The sequence below is a fragment of the Marmota monax genome, unplaced genomic scaffold (genome assembly GCF_021218885.2).
Source record: "Marmota monax isolate L192 unplaced genomic scaffold, Marmota_monax_Labrador192_F-V1.1 WCK01_AAM20220418_F8-fsc00275, whole genome shotgun sequence".
In the NCBI taxonomy this organism is placed as follows: domain Eukaryota; kingdom Metazoa; phylum Chordata; class Mammalia; order Rodentia; family Sciuridae; genus Marmota; species Marmota monax.
This window is the reverse complement of record NW_026691942.1, coordinates 683724-697817: the sequence shown is the minus strand read 5'-3', so window position 1 is coordinate 697817 and position 14094 is coordinate 683724. Positions and strand designations below refer to the sequence as shown.

General features: G+C 46.2%; 1 protein-coding gene across 3 annotated transcripts in view; it reads left to right on the top strand.

Moving 5' to 3' along the window:
• The window catches only part of Ptprn2 (protein tyrosine phosphatase receptor type N2), a 769678-nt gene that overhangs the window by 248151 nt on the left and 507433 nt on the right, over positions 1-14094 (top strand). Inside the window, exon 4 of one of the 3 annotated variants that reach the window (XM_058575062.1) lies at positions 12238-12283. The exons of the other annotated variants lie outside the window; for them this stretch is intronic. The gene's annotated coding sequence lies outside the window, so the exon portion shown is untranslated. The remainder of the gene's footprint in view (positions 1-12237; positions 12284-14094) is intronic. 3 annotated transcript variants of the gene reach the window in all.

The window sequence follows — 14094 nt, the reverse complement described above, 5'->3', positions numbered from 1 at the left end:
GGTGCCCACCAAGCAGGGCACCCTACTGCAGCCTCAACCCCAGCTGGCACCGGGCTCATGAGGGAGGTCTCAGTCTGTAGTCAGATCTGGAGCTGAGAGGGAGGAGCCAGTGCAGGCCCACGCCATCGCTGCCCCGCTCAGTGGGCTCTCTCACACACTTGTCCCCGCTCGGCCCAGTGGGCTTGCTCCCCAGAAGTGTGCCTGGTCCTGGACAGTTGGCCTGAACAAGCCCAGTGACTGTGGTGACAGAGACCCAGACGTGTCATGAGAAGACTTGCCCAGTACAGAGCTGCTTCCTGTTTTCATCTGGTTGTCCTGGCCTCAGACTTCTGTACAGGCCATCCTCTCCTCCCAGTCCCACTCTGCCACAGGCCGGCCTCCTCCCCCAGCCTCCTCTGTCACAGGCTGTTCTTTGCTACTCGCCCCTCTGCCATGGGCCATCCTCTGAATGGTCAGAGTACCAGCGAGCTGGAGGAGGGAATGTCTTGCAGGCCAGGCCCACCCCCAGGGAGCAGGCTGTACTTCTCAGGAGTGGAGTCTGCTTGGTAGTAAGAGCTGGGTACTGCTAAGCACTAAAAACCTCCTAAGCAGCGGCCTCTAGTGAGCACCAAGCACTGTCACATACTAAGTACCACCTAAGTCCTGACACTACTGAATGCTAAGTGCCTCTTCAGCAATAGTCTCCACCTATTCTCACCCTTCTCCCGCAGAGTTGCTCCAATCACTTCCCACCCTTTCTCCTCCCTCCCTACCGGCTACCTCACTACCTGCTGACCATCACAGAAGCAGCCCAGACATGGGCTCACCCCACCGGGTCTCCTGTGCATCTCCTGCTCAGGAGGAGGGAAAGGAAGTCTTGTTACCCACTTGAAGACCTTCTCAAGATCATGAAGCTTCCACGGTCACTTCCTCCTGGGGTTCTGAAGTTCTTCCTTCATGGTTTCACTTCTTAACTCAGAAGTCCAGAAAATGAAGCTCATCTCCAAATTGAATCTGGCTTGTAGAGGCGGCAGCATGAGAGTACCCCATTGGAGACAGAGCACGATGCCTTTCCTGCATGCATGGGCGAGATGAGAGATGTGGGTGGGGGACGTGTGCACAGAGGAGGGTGAGACCGCGAGACTGCGAGTGGGTGTGGAACAGGACGCCAAACTCCCTGCTGAGCTCAGACGCCCTGATGTGACAGAGGCCCAGGGCCCAGCAGAGGCTGAGGAAGAAGCCACAGCTCCAGTGAAGCGCATGTCTGCTGGGCAAGTCAGACTGTCCTTCCAGGGACTGGTTTGTCTGTAAAAGGCCACTTTTGCAGCTGTGAGCATGAAGTGAGATACAGTGTCCACTGCGGTGACGGGCTTGAGGGCAGGCAGTACCACAAAAGCCTTGGGCTCAGGACCAGTTTGGCAGAGTTGGAGAGGGCTGCACGAGGCCATTCCCAGGCCGTTCCTCCACTGCTGAGAACACAGGGGCTCCTGGCCTGATTCAAGCCAGAGAAGTGTCAATCAGGCAGATCTCATGGAGTGGATGAAGCCCCTGGAAGAGCAAGATGACCCCCCACCCCCATCAACCGACTGGGCCAGGGAGCCCTCCAGACAGCACGTGAGAGGGTGCTGCTTGTCCAAGGTCTGTCAAGAACTGGCCCTGGACCTCGGGTAGTTCTTCCTTGAGTAAGACAGGACATCTGGGTGGGCAAGTGGCTGACCAAATGGGCATGGGGGCAGCTGGCTCAGGCCAGGACACAAAGACCAGCAGGGAGCGAAGCCACAGCGTAGCAAAGATGGTTAGTACCAAGTGGACCCGTGTGACCTCGCTGGGAGATTGAGGGGCCTGAGGCCACTGCAGAGTCAGCACTGGAGGTGCCGCATGGTCTCCTTTTTCCCAGCTCAAGTGTGTCTTTTAGGAATATCAAAGCCACATGTATCACTTCTTGACTTTGTAAAAAAATTTTCAGACCTTTTCTTACTTAGGAGGTGTTTGGAGAGGACCTCAAAGCTGTGACCTCCCACCTGGGTGCAGTGAGCTGTGGAGTGTTAATTAAAATCACTTCAAGCTTCAGGAAGGGCTTGAGGGAACTGGCAGGACACTCTCCTCTCCTGTGTCTTGAGAACAGGGGGAAGTCCCAGGACCAGTGTCCTTGAGGGAGCTGGACAGGCTGACTTGCACTTAAACTCTGAGATGGCAGGGGAAGGTGTAGTTAGAGGGAGGGTGGCTAGCCACGCTGTGAGGAAAGGAAACCATGGCCTGACGTGCAGGTTACTTGAGGTGGCGTCCATTCCTGCAGCATGAGCCTTAACCACCCCTGGACTTCTCCCAGGACACGCTGCCCTGAGTTTGTCTGGGTCTTTACTGAATGCATCGACACCCCTTTTCCTGCTCTACCTCCCTATTCGTATTTACCGTGACGCTGGTTTTCTGTGTCTTGTTCCTGTGCCACACACTTCTTCTGTTTGCTGCTCCTCAAGCTGCGGTGGCCTGAGGGTAGGGGAAGAAGTAGCCATCAAAGCCTTCTTCCTCCACACCTGTCAGACAAAGCAGAGTGTCCCCCAGGTCATGTGTGTGAGCCCCGGCACCCAGTGCCCTCCTTGGGGGTTAGAGTCGCTCCTCCCCCTCTTGCCCCTTTCTTTCCCTCGAGGTCCAGAGTTGCAGCTGCATGCCCAGTTCAGCCTCACGGTGAATTTCATACCTGGGCACGTGCTCTAGGGCCTTCCCAGCCTTGGAGGCCAGTGGCTGCGCACTGTGCCTGTGGAGCTGCAGCCTGAGCAGCGAGGCTCTCTCCAGCAGGCAGCCTTGGAGGAGGTGTGGCAGGTGAGGCCTGTGCCAGAGGAGGGCCTTGTTTGTGCAGCTGCCCTCCTGGAGCTGTCAGAGGAGCAAGGGAAAGGGTGCAGCGGGTGGGGGTACAGGGGGGGTCCATGCTGGCAATGCGTGTGGTGGCAGGGGCACAGAGTAGGCCATTTCCTGTCTGCTAAACCACTGGGCAGAGAGGAGGCTGCAGCCACCCTGCAGCTTTTGATGGTACAGAGCCGGCCGCGCTGCCTGCCATGTGCAACTTGTGGCTTGTGGGCTGAAAAGAGGCTCTCGTGACAGAGAAGCTCCAGAGCAGTCTGTCTCCTGAGCTCTTTCCTGGCCAGTAGTTAGAAACAGACCTGGTTACCCCATCAGAGTGGACAGCTGGGTCAATCCCGTGAAGCAGAATTGCATACTCTTCTCTGAATGGGATGTGCCTACCAAGGGTGTTCTTACGTGAGGTTTCTATACCGTCCTGCTGTTTGGAAGACAGGAGTAGCTGCTTGTGACCAACCTCAAGAGGCCCTAGGTCTTGGGTGTGTTAGTTCACTGCCTGCCTGGCCCTGGGTCCCCTCAACTGACCCCTGAAGTCCCAAGGCTGTGTGTACTTGTGGCCTTAGAGATGCAAGACAGCTCATGGCCCGGCAGCTGCCAGGGGTGCCCGGGCTTTGTCTCAGCTCTCTGTTGAGCCATGTCTCTCTAGGTCTCTGGTTCTGGCTCCTCTTTCTGAGACCCAGCTCTCCAGACTTGAGGTGCATCCCCTCCTGCTGAGCACCTGGAACCAGCAATGGTTCCCAGAGCTGCCTGGTCCTCCTGGGGTTCCTCATTCATGGGTGCCCAGGCCCCCACTTGCTAGTACTGTAATAATGGGGAAGTTCCATTTTAAGAGCTGGAAGGGAAAAAGCCTGTAATGATTAAGACTTGAAACTGAAAGTGAAATTGGCTCCACCAATCAGGACTTTTTGGTGGCACAGAAACTGTGAGCATGACCAGGGTAGCACGAGGGGCAGAACCCATGCATTCAGTGTTCAGGACGAGCAGGCAAGGCCCAGTGGCTCTTGGAGCTGAGTGTCTGGCATGCCTCTCCTGCCGCTCAGTGTATTTTGAGTTAACTGATAAGCTTGGCCTGCACAGGGGGGGGAAGGAGAGGTGAAGGTGGGTGGATGCCTGCTTTCTGGGGCCCTTCAGATGGCTCATGGCTCCTGAGCGTGCTTCCCGGGGAAGGGCACCTGGAACAGGCAGCTCTCGAGTGGCTGCCCGAAGAGGTCAAGGGAGGCTGGGGGTGGGGCCTACTCTGGTGACCAGAGACGAGACGAGCAGACCCAAGGGTAGCCTCAGAGCCTGGGCATCAGGACCGCATCACCAGGGTACTCACGTGCCTCCCTCTGCATCTAACTGGGAATATCCATGGGCAGTTTCCAGGGTTTCTCCTTCATGACCCAAGGGAACTCAGATGGCCCTCCCTAGTCTCAGAGGAGGAGTAGGGGGCTCACTATGATGAGTAATAGGGCCTGGGCATCTGCTGCCTGCCCATGGGCCTACTCCATGAGGCCAGCAGCACCCCTCCATAACCTAGAATTCCAACATTGTACCCTGTGCATTGTCATGAGATCCTGTTTTCAAGGAACAGAAGGGGCAGAGGAGGTAGATGATGGTAGATAAGGTAGATGATGGCGATTCACTGCTGGCACCAAGCTCAGTGCTGATCTGCACCCCAGGAGCCAGTTCCTTCCTAAGCAGTCATTGCCTCAGGTTCCTCTGTGCCGCTGTCCTGACCTGGAGCCCAGACACATCCCCCTAGCTTCCAAATGTTTGAGTCTTTAGTTCTGATCACACTCCTCAGCTCAAATTGACCCCTGACTTCCCATTAGCATCTTTCTGGCAGGACCAGTGGGCTCAATGGACTCAGAAGGCAGGGGTGAGATTCTGGGGTTCCTTCCTCTCAGTCCTCCCCTGTTGGTCACAGGGGCAAAATGGTGCTGCTGCTCAATCCCCAAATGAGCCTCCTGCAAATCAGGTTGCTTCTCTCCCAAGCCTCTCCACCTGTAGCCCCTTTGTTGCTAGGTTTACTCACTGATCTGTGGTCCCTGGGACACTCCCAGGTGGTGGCCAGTGTCTGTTACCTGTGTAACCCCCTCTTGCCAGCCTGCATTCTCCCTTCGAGGTTCCCATGCTGATTTGAGGCCCCAAGGATCCCTGTACTTCTCTGTCCACCTCCCCACAGGGAAGCACACACTCCTCTGCCGCAGTCTGGCTGGGCACAATTCAGGAGCCACTTGTCAAAAGAAATGAACTTTATTTTTAGAACACACACACCACACCACACAGCTCCTCAAGAAAAACCCTCAGAGCCCAACTGCCACCACTGGCTTCCCACAAGCCTCTCCACCTCCCCACTCCTCCTGCTCTTGAGGCCGATTGGCTGGGTCACGTGGGCGGAGCCAAAAGAGTCCCCCAATGAGCAGCTCCGTGGTCTGAAAGGGCAGGGAAACAGCCCAATGAGCATCACCCCGTGGTCTGAAAGGGCAGGGAAACAGCCCAATGAGCATCACCGTAGAGGAGCCAATCAGCTGGAAGTTTGCTGGGGCAGCTTTGGCTGTGGCTCTCAACATCTCCCCTTTCTGTTTAATTAAACAACAAGCAGGTGGCTTAGGGATGGTGCCTGCCTTAGGTTGTCCATAGTACCCATGGTCCTTACCCATGATCGGATGAGCTGACCTCAAGGCGTCAGCCTCCTGCCTTAGGTTGTACCATTGCAATTGGATCTTACCCGTCATTGACTACCAGTCCAGCATACAGCCACACCTGTGGATAGGCCTTTGTACTAGTGGTGGGGGGGTAAAGTTCTTTGCCTCACCTCTGTAGGCCCCCAAATTTTAGCTGAACGACCATCACAAGCAGAAGGAGGAGGATACACCAAGCCAATTGACGGCTCCTTTTGGAAAAATTGTACCACCGATGACACCATCAGCAAAAATACCCCAACACTACCACAAGTCACTGCACCAACAGATAGTTCACAATGCATACAAGTGATACATAGTCCGGGCAAGTTCTGCAAGCAGTTCAGTGATAGCTATTGCAGAAGCTGTAGTTTGGTTTTATCTTTGTCTTCACCAGCACTGGGATGAAGATAGGAATTCTGGCAATGATGGCTAAAGAAAAAATTATGTAACATTCCAGCAGGCACTAAAATTGTTCACTATTTTCTGAACAATTTACATTATCCTGAATAGAATTATTAAATATAATGAAAAGGAAAAGTGAAAGTAAACAAACAGATCTATTAACCTCCTTTTTTGTTCACATATTAAAACAATCCTCAACAGCTGTTTACCCAATTTAAATTAAACCATTTAAATCATGTGAATAAGAAAAAAAATTTGGATCCATTTTTTCATGAGCGCTCGTCATATATGATATATGGACATACGCACGTACAAACATACAACACAAAACACAACTGTGCACACATAATACATACAACACATAACATAATAGTAAAGGCCTTGTAACTTTTTACAGGTGAAATCTCCATTGCAATGTTTAAAAACTCCATAGTCAAAAAATAGAACTGATCAGCAAAACATTAACCTAGGTCTGTATGAGCTCAAAAAACAAAATAGAAATTCATGATGTGGGAAAGGGCAATAATAAAAATAGATATTGAAAAAAGCATCCTGGTTTCATTAGCCTCCAGGTGTGGGAGAACCACTGTCGTAGATATAAGGATAGCCAAACTGGAGTTCTGGATATCAGCTGTTATGGATTTGAGCCAAATCATCTTCTTTTTGGTCTGTAGAAATCGCTTTAGTTAAGTCTCTCTGGAATCCAAATCGGCTGCTGTTCTCCCTGTGGAAACACGCAAACAGACCCCCGACTCCAGACAATCACTGGGTCAGGACCTTAGTTAATCTCTCTGGAATCCAAATTGGCTGCTGTTCTCCCTCTATGGCATCGTGAGCAAATACCCTGTATTCTACCCCTTTGATACTTAGTATTGTTAAACCTTCCTTCTATGGGGCAATTCCTTTTAAAATGTCCTGTTTGTTCACAATTGTAGCATGTTTTTGGCCTGGCATCTAAAACCTGTTGTACTACAGCTGCCAAGACTCGCCCTTGTTCATTAATGTCTCCACATAATTTAATATATGTGTTTAAGTCTTCATGTTTCCATGGTCTAATGACCTCTCTGCACCAACAATTTGCTTGCTCATAAGCCAGTTGTTTTATTAATGGCATTGCTTGTTCTGTATTCCCCAAAACTCTGGTAGCTGTTTGAATAAGCCTATCTACAAATTCATTAGCTCCTTGTATTACCTTAGATAACTGACCTTGTAAACCTCCATGTCCTTGTAAAGTCTTCCATGCTCTAACCACATATACAGCAATTTGTGAGTATATAGCAGGATCGTATGCAATTTGTTGCTGCTGACCCTCATAAGGTCCCTTTCCTAACAACATATCTAGATTTCTCTGAGGATAACCGGCTGCTGCATTTCGCCTAGCCGTCTCCTTGCAAAATTCCTCATTGGCAACCTTCCATAACAGGTATTGCCCTCCATTTAGCACAGCTTTACACATATTAGCCCAATCTGCTGGCGTCATGTTAAAGTTGGTAATGGATTCGACCATGCTTACAGTGAAGGGTGCTTGAGGACCATAGGTTGTTACAGCCTCTTTTAGCTGCTTCACTTTTTTGAAATTTAAAGCATGGTGAATTTGCTGCCCTCCTGCCTGCTCAAATACAGGGCATGTTAATATTTGAGATCCTGTCTCAGGATCCCATCTATCAACTGCAGGGGTTGGGGGCCTCCCAGCATATGGAGGTGGCGCTGTTGGTTGGACACTTACGCCCTGTGGTGATAGAAAGGTGTTAGTAGCAGTCTCCTGTTGTAACTTTCCCCCTGATGGCTTTTTCTGTTTTACACTTTCTTTCTCTGTCTGACTAGCTTGAGAGACCTTCTCTTTTACTTGAATCTTTTCCTCTGTCTGACTAACTTGATAGACCTTCTCTTTTACTTGAATCAATATGTCTTCTCCTTCCTCTACCATTGTCTGAACTGAAGGCTTTGGACTAAGCAAACAAGATACGAACGTCCACAATGGCAATGTGCCAACTGGCAGAGTCCCTGGGCTTTTCTTTTCTATTCTTTTTAAATCTTCACCATGATGGTTCCATTGTGATATATTTAACAACTCCTCCTTAAAAAGCCATGGGCTACATTTTTGTATTGTATCAACGTATGCCCTGACTGCTCTTGATTTTACTGAGATGCCTCCTTCCTCTAACAATTTACTTAACACTCTTTCGGTTTGTTTTTTACTAATTTCTGATCCCATATTTCTACTATAATACAACCCAACAAGATGACACCAAACAAAGCCGAGAAGGAATGAAACAAAAATGGAACAACACAAAATCATTATATCAGCCTTTCTATCCTCCTGAAACGTCCATCTGTCCTTTCTCCCTATTTGTTCCTCAGACGCAAATAGTTTTTCCTCAGATGTGAGCGGTTTTTCTTCCATCTCACTCATCTCCAGGGACAGGCAACTTAAAACAAGAGGGAAACAAAACAAAAGAAGAATCTTAAAATGGCTACCCATCCTCTGGCCCTGCCCTCAGGGGCAAGCAGTTTACCTTATCACTTACCCTCAGTCGCTCCCCGTGCAAGCCACCAAATGCCACAGTCTGGCTGGGCACAATCAGGAGCCACTTGTCAAAAGAAACAAACTTTATTTTTAGAACCACACACACACACCACACCACACAGCTCCTCAGGAAAAACCCTCAGAGCCCAACTGCCACCACCGGCTTCCCACAAGCCTCTCCACCTCCCCACTCCTCCTGCTCTTGAGGCCGATTGGCTGGGTCACGTGGGTGGAGCCAAAAAAGTCCCCCAGTGAGCAGCTCCGTGGTCTGAAAGGGCAGGGAAACAGCCCAATGAGCATCACCGCAGAGGAGCCAATCAGCTGGAAGTTTGCTGGGGCTGCTTCGGCTGTGGCTCTCAACACTCCTCCACACTCTGTGCTGTCTCTGGATGCTCTGGCTCCTGAACAAGCCTGGGTGTCTCTCCCATCTCCTTCCTCATGAATCTCCCCATCCTGGTCCTCTGGTGAGCCCTACCCACTGTGAGCAGGGGCTTCTGTCCAGGGGCCTTCACCAGTCTTGCTACGCCTGCCCTTCCTTACTCCATTATGTTGCCATCAAATAGGATTTCCCAAGGGGAGCAGGACCCAGATCTTCACAGGTCAGAGAGAGGAATGCCTAACAATACCTGTCTTCTCCACCTGGTTCGCATTTCATCCACTGTGTGCAGATCTGACCACCAGTGTGGGCTGCCTGGCACTTCTGAGGTGGAGCGGCTATGCCGTGGCTCAGGAAGTGGGCTCAGCTCCCCGACCTCCTCAATACACACGCACACCAAGTGGCTGAGCACGCCCACCGGCAGGAGTGACCCAGTGGAAATGTGCTGCGTAACACATATGCACACCCCCCACAGGAGACCTCCTTCCATTCTGTTAGAAATACCTGGGTGCCTCAGGGAATCAGGGTTGGAAGCAGCTGGGCAAAGCAAACTTCACTTTGCAGAAGGTGTGCAACTTAGCAAAGTCTGGCAAGCAAGCATGTTTGGGTGGCAGTCCGCCTGTTTGTATCCCTAATGTAGCACTGTCCCCTGCTCTGATAGGAGGAGCTTGGGGTTGTAATTTATGCAAGTGGCTTAAAACCGGGGACGGCAAAGGGAAGGACTATAATTAAAACACACTGCTTGAGCATTGAGAGTGCTGAGCCTACTTCTTGAGCAATTAAGGCTAAGTGTTATATGCTAAAAAGGGACCACTGAACTTTCTGTTTCTCACAAGTCTCCTTTTTTATACCTTTTGGTCTCATTTTCATTTTTGTTCTTTTATCCTTTGGTATTGCCATCCATCTTAGCCATGGTGACTTTTTGAGTTGGAAACCACCCATTGAAATGAGTTCTCTTTTTAACAGTTAAGATAGCCACCCAGTGATCAGGGTCCACTTGATAAGGTCCTTTTCAGGTCAGTTGAAGCTCTCCTTCTCCCCAGGTCTTGATTAAAACCAAGTTGCCAGACTGAATTGTGATATAAAACTCATTGATAACAGGTTACCTTTATCTAGTTACAAAACATCAAATGACATAAATACCAAGCAGATTGCTTATTTCTATATACAGCTGAAGGAGACTGTTGCTACAGACAGTTTTTGTTTGAAGAACACCAACTTGGTGAAAATGCTCTCGAATTAAGCTTTACATTTTCAAAGGGTGGTATACTTGAAGAGCATGAATGTATCTGATATGTAGAGAAGCCAGTAATGGTTAGTGTCACAGTTACATAGGTGTCCATTAACTAAGTTTAACTTTACATTAGAACTTAACAGGCTCAAACTGTTCTCAGGTGTATACATAAATATACATGTTACATACATTTATGAAGTAATCATTTAGAAGAGTTTGAAACAGGTACAAACCCCAATTCTTTCATTTAGTAATAAAACTTAGAAGATAGTAATTTTAGTAATAAAACTTAGAAGATACCAGAAATTATCTTGATAGGTAAGAGCAGATCAGTGTTTAAAGGAGCCCTTATTGTTTTTCAACATAGAAAATTAGCATATTAACGGTTACATTCTGAAACAATCCTTATGAAATTTATGAATTTAGACAAATTAGTCTTTTTAAAACCTTTTTACAGTACTTTAGTTGAAATAAAGCTGAAACTTTATTCTTTGCATATTAAATTATACCTGTCAGGACTTTAACTCTTAGTAACCTTGTTTTTAGGATAAGACCCAGAAACAAGCAATCTTGAACTTTTTTTTTCATTTACTAATTTATAAAAACACATTTAATATATCCTAATATATGTTACCTTGTGGAATTGAAGAAAAACCAAGTGTTCTTGAATTTATACTTAGTTGATGTTTTAGTTTTTTTGCTTTGTAAATTAATCAGATGTCTCTTCTCACAAACATATTTATGGAGATTAATCACATTTATGTTAAAATTAATTTACTCATATCAAGCTTATATTACCCATGAAATCAAGGCATCTAATAAGTCTACTTAACACTTTGAGTCAGTTATTTCTTACAAAGAAAATTCCTTAGAAGTAATAGACGTTGAACTTTAAATATTTTATAGAAATCAATACTATCTTGATTGGCTGGCTACCTAAAAACTTGTGGTTAGTAATCTTAAAGACATCTTTATTCATACCTATGTAATCAATTTCAGTTATGTGAACTGAAAGGCATTTGGATCCATTTCTTTTTTAAAATTGATGAGTGCTCATTTACCTATATGCTAATTTTGGTACCATGTAATATTATAAACACAAGCACATATGTAAACACAACATACAATACAAGATGTGCACAGAAACACACAGAACAGACGGGAAACAATGATTTTGTACCTTTTTACCAAATATTAAATCCCTATGGGTAGGAGACAGAAGAACTATCAGATTTAAGCCATTACAAATTAAAATAGAGTCTGTTGCAGACTTTTACAGTATGACTCAGACCTGGGTAGGATCTGTGCTTTCCATTTTCTTCCCTATCCCTAGGCCTAGAATTTTTCCTGGAGATTCTTGTGCTCAGTGAGTTCAAATAAAACAACAGTATTTTATCATCTGTGGCTTCTTTTTCCCTTTGTCCTAGGACTGTCTTTACACTATTTTAACATAAGACCCGGAGGTTATCTGGGGTCTTTCCCCTGCTGGCATCCCTTTCTCCACATTAGAGTCTTTATTTAGACACTCACCCCCACCACTGGAGGGTCCTTGCACTCCCCCATCCCAGGCTTCTTGGCAGGCTCTCATATTTCTGAATAGATGCTCATCCCCCCTTTTGGAGGGTTCTTGCACTAATGTCTCAGTCACCTCCAGGATGTCCTGACCACCAAGGAAGTACTCTTTGGGCTTTCAATCATACTTTATTGATTTATCTGTCGGTTTCTCCACCCATACTACATAGTCTAGGCTACTGTACTGATGGAATAAGATCTGAAATGATGTGCAATGATTCTATTGCTATATTTCTGTTTTTCCAAGCAGTTTTGGTGACTTTAGTTAATTTGTTATTCCATATAAATTGCTTGTCTGTACCTACAAAGAATCTTGCTGAAATTTGTACCAGAATTATGTCAAACCTTTACAGTGTATCAATTTAGGGAGAATTAACATAATTTTACATTGAGACTTTAGATCTATGAACATGGCTTAGCTGTCATTTATTTAGATCTTTGATTTCTTTCATCCCATTGTGTAATTTCCAGTACACAAGTCCTATGCATGTTTTGTTAGATTCATCCCTAAGTATTTAAACTTTCAAGCAACTATAAATAGTATTTTATGTCAGTTCTCTTTGTATGTATGTAGGAAATGAACTTATTAGTTCTAGGAGGTTTTTCTTTCTTTCTTTTATAGATTCCTTGGGATTTTCCATGTAGACAGCCATGTCATCTGGAAATAGGTACAGTTTTCTGATATGCATGTTTTATTGCCCTTATTTCCCCTTGCAGTGGTTGGAATTCTCAGCACTCTGTTGAATATGGTGGTGAGAGTGGACATCTTTCTTTGTTCCAAACCCCCAGTAGAGAACTTTCGGTTTGTGCCAATAGGTGTGGCTGGCTTTAGCCTCAGGGGTTTTTCAGGGCAAAACGTTGACCAGTTGTTATCAATTTTGGTTATCCTTGATTCTTTTTTTTTCTGACAGTTTTAATGATAAATGGGCATTACATTTTTCAGTTGCTTTTTCTGCCTTGATTGTTATGATGGTTTGATTTTTATTCTTCTTTGGTCTATTAATATTGTAGATTATACTGATTTTATTTCTGAATAGTGAGCCAGCCTCTCCTTTTATGTGGAAATAAACCCTGTGGTGAATGATCATTTTCATGTATTGCCAGATGTTATTTGCACATGTTTTTAAAGGTCGTTTGCATCTACACTCATGAGGGATATTGGTCTGCAGGTTTCTTTTCCTGTACTGTCATGGTCTGCCTTTGATATCAGATTAGTAGTGGCTACATGAAACGGAGTGGAAACTGTTTCCTCCTCTTCTGTTTTCTGGAAGAGATTATGTGGAATTTATGTTAATGCTTCTTTAGACGTTTGGTAGGATTCTTCTAAATTCTCCATCTGGGCCTGCATGTTTATTTTGTGGGGAGGTTTTAAATTCTGAAGTCCAGTTCCTTAATAGTTACAGGGTTATTAAAACTCTCTGTCTTGAGTTGGATCAATTATGGTAGTTTATATTTTTCCAGGCCTCCACCATTTCACCAATGTTGTCAAAAGTTTATGTGTGTAAAGTTGTTGATTCTCTTATTATCCTTTCGATGTCTACAGTGATATTCCCTGTTTTATTACTTATATTGGCAATTTGTTATATCTTTTTTCATTTTTCTTGCTAGAAGTTTGTCGGTTTTACTGATCTTTTCACAGAACTAGTTTTTGTTGTCACATTTTTCTCTTTTTCTAATTTAAATTTCATTGACTGGGGCTGGGGTTGTGGCTCAGCGGTAGAGCACTCACCTAGCATGTGCGAGGCCCTGGGTTCGATCCTCAGCACCACATAAAAATAAATAAACAAAATAAAGATATCTTGTCCAACTACAACCAAAAAATGAATATTTTTTTTAAAAAAATTTCATTGACCTATCATTCTCTTCCTTCTACATTCTTTGGGTTTATTTTACTGTTCTTTATGTAGATTCTTGATTGGAATTTAGATTGCTGATTTGAGTCCTCTCTTTGCCTAACATAAGCCTTCAGTGCTAAACATGCCCCTCACAGCTCTGCTTTAACTGTGAGCCGTAATGTTGGGATCTTGCTGCACTTTGGCTTCATCCAGTACAGTGTGCTTTACCACCTTGGATTCCCTTTGGTCCAGGGATAACTTAGAAATATGTTGTTCGCTTTCTGGGCGTCTGGAGATTTCCCCATTATTTTCCTGAGGCTGATTACCAGCAGGCCTCTGCAGTGTTAGGAACACTCTGTGGTCCTGTTCCTTCCCTGCTGCTGAGGCCTGTGTGCTGACTGGGATGTGGTCCTGGTCCATGCCGCATGGGTGGCTGATGGGATGCGTTCCGCTGTGGCTGGGTCGTGCTCCACCAGTGCCCACCGGGCCTTGTTGCCCAGTGGCACTCATGAGTTCTTGTCTGCATCTGCTGGTTTTCTATTTAAATAGTTTTTTATCATTTGCTGAGAAAGTGATGTGAAACTAACAGCTCTAATTGTGAATTTTCTTTTTTTTTTATAAATTTGAAGATTTTTTTTAAGAGA